This window comes from Loxodonta africana, chromosome 2 (assembly GCF_030014295.1).
Source record: "Loxodonta africana isolate mLoxAfr1 chromosome 2, mLoxAfr1.hap2, whole genome shotgun sequence".
Lineage (NCBI taxonomy): Eukaryota > Metazoa > Chordata > Mammalia > Proboscidea > Elephantidae > Loxodonta > Loxodonta africana.
In genome coordinates this window covers 209,611,549-209,625,378 of record NC_087343.1, presented here as the reverse complement: position 1 = coordinate 209,625,378, position 13,830 = coordinate 209,611,549, and the positions used below count along the sequence as shown (strand labels likewise).

General features: G+C 41.1%; 1 pseudogene; it reads right to left on the bottom strand.

The window, feature by feature from the left end:
• Nucleotides 1-4,827: 4,827 nt before the first annotated feature.
• LOC100659289 (olfactory receptor 6F1-like) lies at nt 4,828-9,246 on the bottom strand (annotated as a pseudogene).
• Between the last annotated feature and the right edge of the window lie 4,584 nt (nt 9,247-13,830).

The window sequence follows — 13,830 nt, the reverse complement described above, 5'->3', positions numbered from 1 at the left end:
GAAATAAGAGCCTTCAAACAAATAGATACATGCATACCCATGTTTATTGCAGCAGTGTTTACAATAGCAAAAAGGTAGAAGCAACCAAGGTGCTCATCAATGGATGGATGGATATACAAATTATGGTATATTCACACAGTGGAATACTAATGCAATGATAAAGAACAACAATGAATTCATGAAACATAGCATGGAGGAATCTGGAAGGCAGTATGCTGAGTGAATTAGTCAGTAGCAAAAGGACAAACATTGTAGGAGACCACTATTAAAAGAACTCAAGAAAATGTTTAAACACAGAAGACAACATTCTTTGATCATTTATGAGGGTGGGGAGAGAGGGAGGGAAAGGGGTATTCACTAACTTGATAGTAAACAAGAATTATAGGTGAAGGGAAGGACAACACACAATACAGGGGAAGTCAGCACAACTGGATTAATACAAAAGCTAAGAAGTTTCCTGAATACAACCAAATACTTTGAGGGACAGAGTAGCAGGAATGGGGGTCTAGGGGCCATGGTTTCAGGGGATATCTAGGTCCATTGGCATAACAGAGTGTATTAAGAAAATGTTCTGCATCCCACTTTGATGAGTGGCATCTGTGGTCTTAAAAGCTAGAAAGCAGCCGTCTACTGGTCTCAACACACCTGGAGCAAAGGAGAATGAAAAACACCAAAGACACAAGGAAAATATGAGACCAAGAGACACAAAGGGCCACATAAATCAGACACTCCATCAGCCTGAGACCAGAAGAACTAGATGGTGCCCGGCTACCACCAATGACCGCCCTGACAAGGAACACAACGGGGAATATCTGATGGAGCAGGAGAAAAATGGGATGCAGACCTCAAATTCAAGCAAAAAGACCAGACTTAATGGTCTGACTGAGAGTGGAGGGACCCCAGAGGACATGGCCCCCGACTCTCTGTTAGCCCAAAACTAAAACCATTCTCGAAGCCAACTCTTCAGACAAAGATTAGACTGGATTTTTAGATATAAAATGATATTGGTGGGGAGTGTGCTTCTTAACTCAAGCAGACACATGAGACTATGTGGGCAGCTCCTGTCTGAAGGCAAGAAGAGATGGCAGAGGGGGACAGAAGCTTTCTGAATGGACAGGGGAAATACACGATGGGGAGAAAGAGGGTGCTGTTACATTGTAGGGAGAGAAACTAGGGTCACATAACAATGTGTGTATGTTTTTGTATGAGAAACTGACTTGAATTATAAACTTTCACTTAAAGCACAATTAAAAAAAAGAAAAAAAATTTATGCAGTGTAACAAATAATCTTTTAGCTATGCTATAAACTGACCTTTACTATTAGCTAGGCAACTAAAAACACCAAAATCAGAAAAGCTGGTTTCATTATTCATTATCTTTTACTTAAATTTATTCTTCCAGAAAACAATCAATATCAATAAGCACAAACGGTTTTCAAGGTTTATAAACATACCTTGTCTTCAAAACTAATGAACATACCTGTTTTCAACAGTGATAGACATATCTTGCTTTCAAAACTTCAGGGGTCTTCTAACCAATATTCACTGATCTTGTGGTTGTCTTGTAACTGTCTATCAAAGTTAATGTCAACCAATTAAAAATTTTGTTCAAAAGATCCTGATATCTTTGTATATAAGATCTTTAAGAATCCTAACTAACTGGAGCACTTATTTACTTGATAAATGATATGCTGCCCAACTTTAAAATTGTCTATGAAATCTGCATAACGATCTATTAATGGTGTTGAGTTTTTTTTTTTTGTGGCAGTGTACATGCTGGAAAGCAAACTGTCTATATTCTTACAAGAGGAGGACAAAAAAGACTTGAGCTCTTTTGTAGCTTCTCTTATTCAAGTTATGCTGCATCCCTAAACAAAACAAAACAAAACAAAAAACAAAACAAAACAATACAATCCATTGTTATAGAGTTGATTCTAACCCATAGTGGCCATATAGGATAGAGTAGAACTACCCCACAGGATTTTTAAGGCTATTATCTTTATGCAAGCCGACTGCCACATCTTTCTCCTGTGAAGCAGCTGGTGAGTTCCAACTACCAACCTTTAGGTTGGTAGCAGAGCGCTTTAACCATTGAGCATCCAGGCCTCCTTGCTACATCCCTACTTTATTTTTCTTTATTTATTTTTATTGTGCTTTAGGTGAAAATTTACAGCTCAAGTTAATTTCTCATTAAAATTTTATACACATATTGTTTTGTGACATTGGTTGCAATCCCCACAATATGACAGCACACTCCCCCTTTGACCCGGGTTCCCTGTGTCCATTTGTCCAGTTCCTGTCTTTTTCTGTCTTCTCATTCTGCTTTAGGACAGGAGCTGCTCATTTGGTCCTATATATTTGAACTAGGAAGTCTGCTCCTATGTGTATTAATTTTTTGTTTTATAGGCCTGTCTTTAATCTGAAAAGTGGGCTTTGGGAAGGGGTTCAGTTCTGGGCTAGCTTCTGGGGGCCATAGTTTTGGAGATTCCTCCAGACTCTGTTAGACCATTAAGTCTGGTCTTTTTACATGAATTTGTATTCTGTTCTACGTTTTTCTCCTGCTTTGTCTGGGACTCTGTTGTGTTCCCTCTCAGGGTGGTCATTGATGGTTGCTAGGCACCATCTAGTTCTTTCGGTCTCAGGCTGTTGGAGTGTCTGGTTCGTGAGGTTCTTTAGTCCTTTCGGATACTATTTTTCTTTAGGGCAATTATTGAAATCCAGAGTCTGGTACAGAAGGAGTGGATCATGGCAAGGTATCAGTTCCTGCACAGGTGCAACCACTAAAAGTGACTGGAGGAAGAGTGTCCCTTATTTTTCTATTTTTGATGCTGCATTGGCAGCTGTTAGACCACTATCCAGCAGCTTTTGAGTTTTCTGAAATTACTTGATTGTGCTGTACCGCGGTACCTGAATTGTATTGTTTGATGCTCTCCTGTCCAACTGTCCTCGCCACTGCGTGAAGCAAAGTACATCAAGCGATGATGTGGCCACAGCAACATTTTTTTTAATAATTGCAGAATAAACTGCATATCTGATATATAAAATTTAAAACTCTCCTAGCTACTATTTTAAGCTGAAATTTCTGTATGAGTTTAAAAAGTTATATAAAAATCTAAGAACTGGTTTTATTTTTATGAATGAGCACTTTACGTGTTTTTCTCTAATGTAAATTGTTCATAATAAACCAGTTTAATGACATAAATTATTTTAATCACCTAAAAAAAACTAAATCAAAAGCTCACCAATTAAGTATATTACCTCAAAATACGTGTTGTAACTGCAAAATTGCATTGCATTTAGGTAGAGCTCATTAACGTAGGAAAGAAATACCAGAGTTAATAGTTATTCTGTATATTCCCGATTATTTCTGTCATTTAACATTAAATCTTGGATACAATTCCATGTCAAACTGACTTATCCACTTTAAAAGCTAAAAACTGCTCTCTCCCTGTTTTTACTGTAGTGAGATGAGGAACAGATGTGGGAAAATGCTTTGAAGATAACTTTTATTGAGAGTGATACTAGACATTGCTTTTGCGGTCTTGAGAGCTCCTGACTTACCTATAGAAACATAAATGCTATTTTTCTTCAAGGGAAGTGAGCATACTTTTTACTAGTAGTTTTAATTATTTAGAACTTCTCATGATATAAGCTTAGAAATACTGAATGTTTAGTCATGAATTAGAAACTCGTGCTCAGAGTGAATGAAGGAAGGAAGCAGACCAGGTATAATATGATTCACTATGATACCATAAGAGGTAGATTTTCAATATACGCACACTTTTTGAATAATAATATTCATCACTCATATAATGAAATATTTTTTCCTATTTCCCTCAAACCTCTCTTCTATTCCATTTTTGATCGGGGACTTGGAAGAAGTTTCAAATAATGCAAACAGCATTGAGGGAATAGCTGCTATTCAGCAAAAGGCTTTTCTCCTATGAGAAAGCACCCTCACTGTGTAGGTGTAAGCCAAAGCAGAAAAGGGCATATAGAACACAGCTGCAGCCTGATTGAGCTTGCAGAGCCCTGGTCTGGTTCTTCTAACCCAGAGGCATAGAAAAGTGTTTAAATGAAGGGAAATGAACCTTTCATGTGTCGATGGTTTAAAAGGTTCCTATCTTGGTTCCCTAAGGGATGAGTCCCTTTGGAGAAAAATCAAATAACTAGTATAATTAGCAATACATTATTTTTCCTCTGAAGCCACTGGATGCCTTGCTGTCGGTGACTTACATGGACTAAGTAAGTAATCAGAAGCTCTTTACTCTTTTTGTCTCTATGAGTCATTGATAGACTCCCTGGCACACAACAAACAAGGACCACACACTCTTAGGCAAAGGGCTTCTGCTATATCCAAACCCTCCACCTGTCCTGATTATCTACTTTTTACTTTTGATCACCCACATTTTGGATTACTTAGTAAACTCTCCTTTTAAACAAATGTAGCACGCTATACTTGTAGTTCCTAGTTCCATATGTATCTATTTGATTATATTTTATCAAAAAATATTATGCTGAAATAACTACATATTCTGATTTCAGTTATCCTTTTGTTTAAACTTTTCCCATTTCTCATATCTCATCGTTCATAAATATCATTTTTCTTAAATTGTTCACTTTTGTGATAAAAAGAAAAATTTAAAAAAGGACAAGAGTTTATAGTTCATTTAGCAAAATATCCTTTCACTGCATATGTGCTCCTAATTTTATAAATGAAACTCATGGATGGTTTGCTTTGTCTTCTCATATTCTTACTTGGATCCTCTATATACATGGAAAAAATTTACAGGAGATTTGTTATGTTAGAGATAATTTGTTTTCTCTTTCATTTCTTTAGCAGTGTTTCTCTTACTTCCTTGTTACAGATCATATAGATTAAGGAGTTTAGAACTGGAGTCACCACAATGTTCAGGAAAGTTACAGGCTTGGTCAGGTCTAAGGCATCTTTGATTGAGGTTCGGACATGAAGGAAGATCTGTATCAGGTAAGTACCACAGTTACATGAGAGGAGCACGTGGAGAAGGCTTTGCTCTGGCTGCTGGCCAAGGGCATCCTGAGGACAGTGCTAATGATGAAGAGGTAGGGGACCAGGGTGATGAGGCAGGAACTTAGAATAACCACAAAAAATGATCACAAAGGCCAAGAGCTCCACTGCTTGTGTGCTGATACAGGCCAGCACAATCCAGGGGGCAATGTCACAGAAGAAGTGATTGATGGCATGTGAGCTGCAGAAGGAGAGGCCACTAATGAGGGCTGTGGACACTGCAACGGCTAGGAATCCACAGACCCAGGAACTCAGGGTCAGCTGTGCTGAAAGCAGGCTGCTCATGATGACACCCTAGTGTAGAGGGTAGCAGATGGCGAGATAATGGTCGTAAGCCATGGCTGCCAGGAGGAAGTATTCTGTGCAGCCTAACAAGAGAACAAGGTATGATATGGTCTAGCTTCTTCCCAGGAGGATGGCCAGGGCCTTGGGGACTGCAGCTGTGGTATACCAAATCTTCAGGAAAGAGAGGTTACTCAGAAAGAAGTACAGGGTGGTGTGGGGCTGGTGAGAGGTACTTACCAACATCAAGATAACAACGTCACAAGTGACTGTGAAGATGTACATCACCAGAAAAAGCATGAAGAGATAGCTGAAGAGCCTGGGAGACTGTAAACCCCAGCAGGAGACTGTTTCATTATCTGTGCCCATTGTAGTACTGAAATAAAGCAGGAAACAGAGATCCAAGACTGAAAGACTTTGAAACAAACCACATAGTTCTAGAAAAATAAAAATAAGTGAATTCATGAGAGAGACATTTTCTTACATTTATGAATGCCTCTTCTGTACCTGGTGAGGTATACCAGTGAGTCATTTGTTATTATAACCAAGTATCAGTTTAGGAAACTAATGTGTAAATAATTGTATCTATTTTTTCAAAGATTGCAAATTTATCATACAAGATTCAAATCCAGCCTCTCAGCCTCCGTCAGCTTATTCTAGGCATTACCATGCATTCCTTTCAGCCATAGATTACATCTACATCCACCAGGACTGACTGCCTTTCACCTGGACTCACTATTTTCTAAGTGTACTTTTTGTGCATGGTCCTTGAATAAAAATATGTAATTTTGTCTTTGTTCAAAATCTGCCTCCCAAATATAGGTTCCTTTCACGTGCATATTTGACAGTAATATCTTCCCAATTGCTCTTCTAATATATAGGATTTGTCTTCAGAAGTACCGAAGTGTCCATTAACAGATCAATGGATAAATAAAATGTGATACATACATACAATAGAGTAATATTCATCCATAAAAAGAAGTGAAGTTCAGATGCCTGTTAAGACATAAATGGACCTTGAAAATATTACAGTGAGTGAAATAAGTTACACACAAAAAAATAAGTTACACAAATCATCCTACTTATATGAAATAATTAAAACAGGCAAATACATTAGTGGGGAGGCATTGCTTAAATGGTACTGAGTTTCTATTTCCGATTGAAACCATTTGGAAATGAATAGTTTTGATTGTTTTGTAAGTGGGAGGGGGAGAGCTTGCACTTGGGAGGAGGAAGAGACGGGGTGGTGACATTCCTCAATAAGATGGTTCCTATGTAGTTAAACGTTAAGCCAAGGAAATTGTCCCTATGGGGTCCCTAACTTGATAGGGTCCCTAACATGGTAATTAAACGATAAGGCAAGGAAATACTCTCTATAGGGATCCCTGACTTGGCTGTTAAACATTAACAGGGAGAGATAAGAGAAAAAGGGTATAAAACCCTAAGAAAATGACTATCAGGACACTCAGACTCTCTCAGTATCCCACTTGATGCTCCCTAATCAAGTGTACTTTTGCTACTAACACTCTGCTCACTAATAAACCTCTGCTCACATGGCACTATTTGTCTCAGTGTCTGAATTCTTTCCTACACTGAAGACAAGAACCGAGGCTATTCTCTGATAACATCTTCTGGTGCCCTAACTCAGATGGAAAGCTTTCCCCTCCTTCATCTGGAAAGTGGTGAGTCCAACATAGAGCACAGGCTCTCTTTTTTTTTCCTTTCCAGCCCTGCTCCAAGGTACCCTACCTCTGCATGTGTGTGTTTTGTTTCTTCTTAGGAGGGAGGTCTGAGAGGTGCTAGAAAGATTTGTCTGTGCTTGGTCTGACTGTTAACAAGAATATGGTAATAATGAGTGCCTGACTCTTTCAGACTCCGAAGAAAAGAGGCACTTCCTCCCTCCACTTTGCAGAGGTGTCTGGGTCAAACCCGAGACGTGCAGGGGCCTCACAGGGACTTCCAACTTCACTTAATTAATAACCAGGCTCGTCTGGGGGCGCGCACATAAGAGTTGGCTGCCCAGCGCTCTGAGCCGTCCTGACCGTCTTAGACAACTGGGAGAGAAACTGAGACACGTAAGAGAAGCGCCAGCCGACTGGAGGGGAAACATCCTCTAGGAGTCCTGCTCACAAAGCAGCACATTTTCAGCCCAGAACTATTGACCCCAGCAATAGTCATGCCAAGTCAGCAAGTCTCTTTAGGAGACCAGCCACCCATCTACCTTTTGCACTTCTCAGCTCCATCCAACTTCTGGCTAGCATACTTACATCTATATCCTCCGTGTATGCTTTGCAAAAGGGATCAGTGCTGTATTTGTAATAGGCTAAGGGAAATTGTTCTGGAGAGGGACCTTCCTCCCTTTCCTGTTTATATGATCATTGTGAAGCTAAACACAGGCAGCCTTTTCCTGATCAGCTCCTCCTTCTTTCATGTTATAAAAGAATGAATAGGGACACACTAGTCCGCCTCATCAAATTAAGAATCTTAAGGTTGTTCATTAGACTAAAGTTGTATCTGTTACCCCCCTTTACAAAGAATCTGAATGTCCGAGAGTATACAAATAAGTGGACTCAGGAGTCTACTTTAAGACAGCCTTCCATGCCCTGATTCCCTCTTTCAGTGTTCAGAAACAATTCATAAAGTATACAGAGAGGGGCAGACGTGAGGAACAGGTTTGTTGGTTCTGCAGAGAAAAAGAAGGGAGGGGCCTAAAGAATAATAAGATTATTCCCCCTTGGGTATGGACAGAAGAGAGGCTCCCACAAATGCTAAATCATCTCCTATGCCCAATTCCAGGGGATCCCCAGGATTATGTGGTGTGTCAGCAGGCGAGGCAATTGAGGTGTCGGCTTCAATGGATAGCAAATTTTGCCAATGAAATGAAGGCTTCCTGGACAGAGGCATAAAGGACCCCCCACCCTGAAATGGCTGGCAGGGTATATGATGATCAGTTTCTTAACAAAACAAGGACATCAACAAATATACAGGTTCATGTCCCTTCAAGACCACAGACATAGACAGGAACAAAGACCCCTAAGACGGAGGCAGTAGGAAGTTTCCAGGCAAGAAACGTCAGGACGGGCTACACAGTAAGGCTAGTTAATTCTGGAAGCCATTTTCTGGGCAGTGATTTAACATAGGGGACACAGGAGATGTCCTACCCCCTATGGCTCACTCTGTTCCTTCCCAGATGGGAAACCAGAACTTGGTACCACCAGCCTCACCTCTGGGGTGAACCCTCAAACCCTGAAGAAAGAGAGATTAGTCTTCTTTTGTAACACCGTGTGGCCTCAATATAAATTGGAAGATGGAGAAATCTGGATAGAACAGGGAAGTCTAAATTACCATACCATCTTACAGCTAGATCTGTTTTGCTGGAAACAAGGCAAATGGACAGAAGTTCCTTATGTCCAGGTTTTTATGGCCTTAGGGGAAAATCCAGAATTGTGTAAAAAGTGTGAGATAGACCCCACAGTTCTCACCATCATTACAAACCAAGCAATGGATACCTTACACCCAAACCCTACCATCCTTACAACCCCACCTTTAGATACCAAAGAAATGTCTGTTCCTCCTATTCCTCCCTACTCCAATTCCTTGCCCACAGCACCTTCACCACCCTACCTGTGGGCCCTTCGAGAAGTCGCTGGCCCTAATGGACCAGTCAGGGTGCAAATTCCCTTTTCAGTACAGGACTTAGGAAAGCTAAAAACAAAGCTAGGAAGTTTCTTTTACGACCCTAACCACTATATAGAAAAATTTAAGAACTTAACACTCACCTTTGATTTAGGTTAGAAAAACAATGATAATCTGTAATGAAACACTCACCCAGGGAGAAAGATTAAATCTCATCAAGGGAGCCAGATGATTAGCAGATGGGGTATGTATACAAAACCAACAGGCCTACCCCATGGGCATGGCTGCAGTCCCAGGCATAGACCCTGGATGGGATTATAATACCCAAGGAGGCAGACGGGTGAGAGACCACATGTTAGTGTGCCTGGTTGAGGGAATGAAAGCTTGTGGGATAAAACCTACCAATTTAAATAAGCCGGCCACCATCGGCCAAGGGCCCCAAGAAAACCCCAGTGCCTTCCTAAAAACTCCCAGGCCCGATCCTTCAATGAAAATGGCCTTAAGCTGATGGGTCCCTGGGCTCTAAGAGGCTCCCAGCGAGAACACCGAAAGCATCAACATTGGTGCAGAGGAGCTGAGAGTCACCCTAGATGTAGCGGGAAGGTCAATAACTTTTCTTTTGGACAGAGGAGCCACCTTTTCCATACTAAACTCCTGTCGAGGACCCCTTTCTTCTAACAAAAGTATGGTTCAGGAAGTAGAAGGGAAACCCACGGTAAAATATTTTACTCCATCATTACACTGTCTGTGGGGTGCAACAAGCTTCTCATATCAATTTTTAATCCTCCCAGAATGTTCTGTCACACTTCTAGAGAGGGACATATTAAGTAAGGTAAAAACTCTAGTGATCTTCTCAACAGAAGATCTAACTCTTAACCAAATAATGACCTTACAAATTAACTGAAATGGAACTTTTATAGATAGAGATGAACAGCAAGAGTTAAACCCCCAGGTATGGGCTACTGAGATACCAGGATGGGACACATAACACCACCCCAGTAATGGTAAGGTTAAAGGATCCCAACAAATTTCCAAGAAAAAAACAATACCCCATTAACTTAGAAGCTAGGCAGGGACTGCAAAACATAATTATTACCTTTTTAAAACACAGAATATTAATTCCCTGCAACTCCCCCACACTTGTTCCTTTGTTGGCCCTCACGCATGTATTTCTCTAGACTGAAAAATGGAGTATACTGAGAAATGTCTTTAGAATTCTTCGGTCACCCAACAACACATGCTCCAAGTTTTCCACATACTGCTTCCCTGCAAGTGATCCACATGCCCATTGCTTTTTCTTACATTTTCTGAGCTGTGCTTCCTGAAGTGTCCTCTGCTTGGGTCTTGGTCCTATGGGCTCCTTCTCTTCATTTAGGTTTCAGGCTTTAAGTCACCCCCATAGAGAGTCCTTGACCACCTCCAATCTCAAGCAACCACTCAGTTCATCTCTAAAATAACACCAATTTTTATTATCTTAACAGTAGCTGTCAGCATCTGAGTTTTTTCTTGTTTATTAATTTTTAATAAAAAAAAACTTCATTGGGAGGCAGAGTCAACATGGCTATAGACAGAAACACCATGCTGTCCCTCTGCAGCAAGACCTGAAAAACTAAGTAAAACAGATACAAACGTCAATCCTGGAACTCTAAGCATCAAATGAAGGCATAAAGAACTTGATAAAGCACCAAAAGGAATAAAAAACTGACAGAGCAGAGAATGAGGAGATCTATGGGGTGGAGGTCCCCTACCAGCTAATGCAGTACAAATTTGCCGTCTTGGACTACAGCCACCAAAGAACACAGACAAGGAGTACAGGAAGGCAATTTCATGGAGCTCCCAACAGGAGACAGAGCACCTGGTAACCAGAGATGCATACTTTCCCACCTCACTCCCTCCCCCCAAGCTTCTTCTCTCTATGCAGACTCTGCTGCTTTCCAACAGGGCAGAGAGACACAAGTTCCAGCCATGCAGGTCCACCCTGCCCCCACCAGCCAGCCCCTTCAGCTCCATTTAATTATTTATTTTTGGCTTTTTATGTTTCTTCTCTCTCTCTTCTTTCCTTTCCTTTCTCCTGCACACCTAGCCCCATGCACTGCCTCCACCCTTCTCAACGGACAGGGTTGCACCTCTCAGCTAGAGAGCCACAGGCACACAGCCTTCCCAGGTCTGTACCCTCTCCACTCCTTTAGCACCACATTTTGTTTTTTTTTTCTCTCTCTACCCCTTCCTTTCTTTCCTTTCTCCAGTCCACCTATCCCTGTGCACCATCTCCACCCTTCTCAATGGGCAATGTTGCACCACTTGGCTAGAAAGCTACGGACACATGGCCTCCTTGGTCTGTGCTAGCCTCACTGGCCAACTCCCTCAGCACCATATTTTTTCTTGTTAATTTTGTTCGTGTTTTTTTTGTTGTTGTTTGTTTCTTCTCTCTATCTCCCATCTTTCCTGTCTCCCGCCCTCCTAGCCCCATGTGCTGTTACTGCTCCTTCTCGAAGGGCCTTACCACATGGCTCAGGTAGAGAGCCAATGGCACACATCCTTGCCGGATCTGAGTTACCCCACTGGTCTGCTCCCTCAGCACATTTTTTTAGTTTGGTTGCTTTGTTCTTTTCTTTTTCTCTCTCTCTCTCTCTTCCTTCCTTCCTTTCCTTTCTCCCAACCACGTAACCCTGTGCATTGCCCCCACCCCTTCTCAAAGGGCCATGCTGCAGTGTTCTTCTAGACATCCACTGGCATATGGCCTCCTGGGTCTGAATCATCATCACCAATCAGTTCCCCCAATGTCATTTTCGTTTGTTTGTTTTATTTTTTCTGTTGTTTGCATTTTCTTCTCTCTCTCCATTCCTTCTTTTCCTTTCTCCCAGCAACCTAGCCCTATGTGCCACCCCTTCTCCCCTTATCAATGGGCTGTGCTGCACTGCTCAGCTACAGAGCCTCTGGCACATGGGCTCCCCGGTCTGCACTGCCCAACAGGCTAGGCCTCTCAGTGACATATTTTTTTATCTCCTTCATTTTTCACTTTCTCCTTTTTCCTTCTTCCTCCCATCTAGGCCCTGTGCTGCCTCCTCCCATTCCTGATGGGCTGTGTCACAATGCCTGGAGAGAGATACATAAGTTTGCCAATATTCCCATTCTGTCTTGCCCTCTTGCCCTTAATGGCCAGTTACCTCAGAACCACATTTGTTAATTTTTTTTGTTTCTTCTTTCTCTTTCACTTCCTTACTTTCCTGTCTTTGCCCACCTAGCCCCATGCACTACCCATGCCCCTTTTCAAAGGGCTGAGCAGCACCACTCAGCTAGAAAGTCACCAACACTCACCCTCCCTGGATCTGCTCAGCCCCTACCAGTTGAATCCTATAGCACTGCCATCTTATTTCTTTTTTCTTCATTTTTTTGCTTATCTTTCTCTCCATTTCCTCTTCTTTCTTTCACCCACTTAGCTCTGCACATCACACACCCTCCCTTCCCTCCTGCCTATCTTCACCATGCACCAAGTTCTGCACCCCCAAGTAGCACTGGCATGGACCTCCAAACCCATGGCCTGCCCTGCACTGCACCCTGGCTGAACCCCAACAGCCACAGTTTGTGCTGCAAAGAACAGTCACTGCCACTCTCCCCCACTGAACTTGCCCTGCTTCACAACAGCTGAATGACCAGCCCTGCCACCTGGACAAAGTGTTGAGAAATATAATGCCCACACATTAGCAAGCAAAAAGAAAGCCCAGCCTGCCTGCCCAGACATTACCAAATAAAACAAAAAAGCAAGATGAAACAAACAACTCTACAATCAATAAATAAAGAAAATAATTTCTGAATGTCTCAGAGACAGCAGACAATACCAAAACATAAAAAAAGGACAGGATGGCTCCAGAAAACGACCAAAATAAAACACCAGATAAACTTCTGGTAAAAGAAAGGACACTGGAATGACTTGATAGGGAATTCAAAAGTCTAATATTCAAGGCTCTTCAAGGAATTTGGAAAGAGATGAAGGAAAACGCTGACAAAAATAAGGAAAAAATAGACAAAATGATGGAAAATATGGACAAAATCAGGAAAAACACACACAAAGCAGTGGAAGAATTCAGGAAAGTAACACAGGAACAAAATGACAAAATAGCTCAAAACCATACAAAAAGAACAATTAGAAGTTCAAAGGATAAACAACAAGACGTCAGAAATGAACAGTGCAATAGAAGGTTTTAGGAGCAAACTTGAAACAATGGAAGACAGAATCAGTGAAATTTAAGACAAATCCATGGATACCACTTTGTTTGAGGAAAATCAGAGAAAAGAATGGAGAAAAATGAAGAAACCCTGAGAATAAGGTGGGATACAATTAAAAGCAAAAATTTCCATGTGATCAGAATTCCAGAACTGGGGGAGAAAATGGAAAACACAGAGAGGATCGCTGAAAATTTGCTGACAGAAAACTTCGTTAATTTTGTGAAAGATGAAAAGTCAACCAGCCAGGAAGCTAATGAACCCCATATAGGATAGACCTCAAAAGAAAATCATCAAGACATATCATAATCACCCTCACCAAAACCAAAGATAAAGAAAGAATCCTGAGAGCAGCTCAAGAAAAATGCAAATTCACCTACAAATGGGAAACAATAAGACTAAGCTCTAATTACTTGACAGAAATCATGTAAGGAAGAAGACAATGGGATGACATATATAAAACTTTGAAAGAAAAAAAAAACTGACAACCAAGAATAAAATATTCTGCAAAACTCTCACTCAAATATGATGTCAAAATTTGGACATTTCCAGATAGACAGAAATGAAAGAAACTTGTAGAAACCAAACCAAAATACAAGAATTATTCAAGGGAGTCCTTCAGTTAGAGAACCAACAACAACA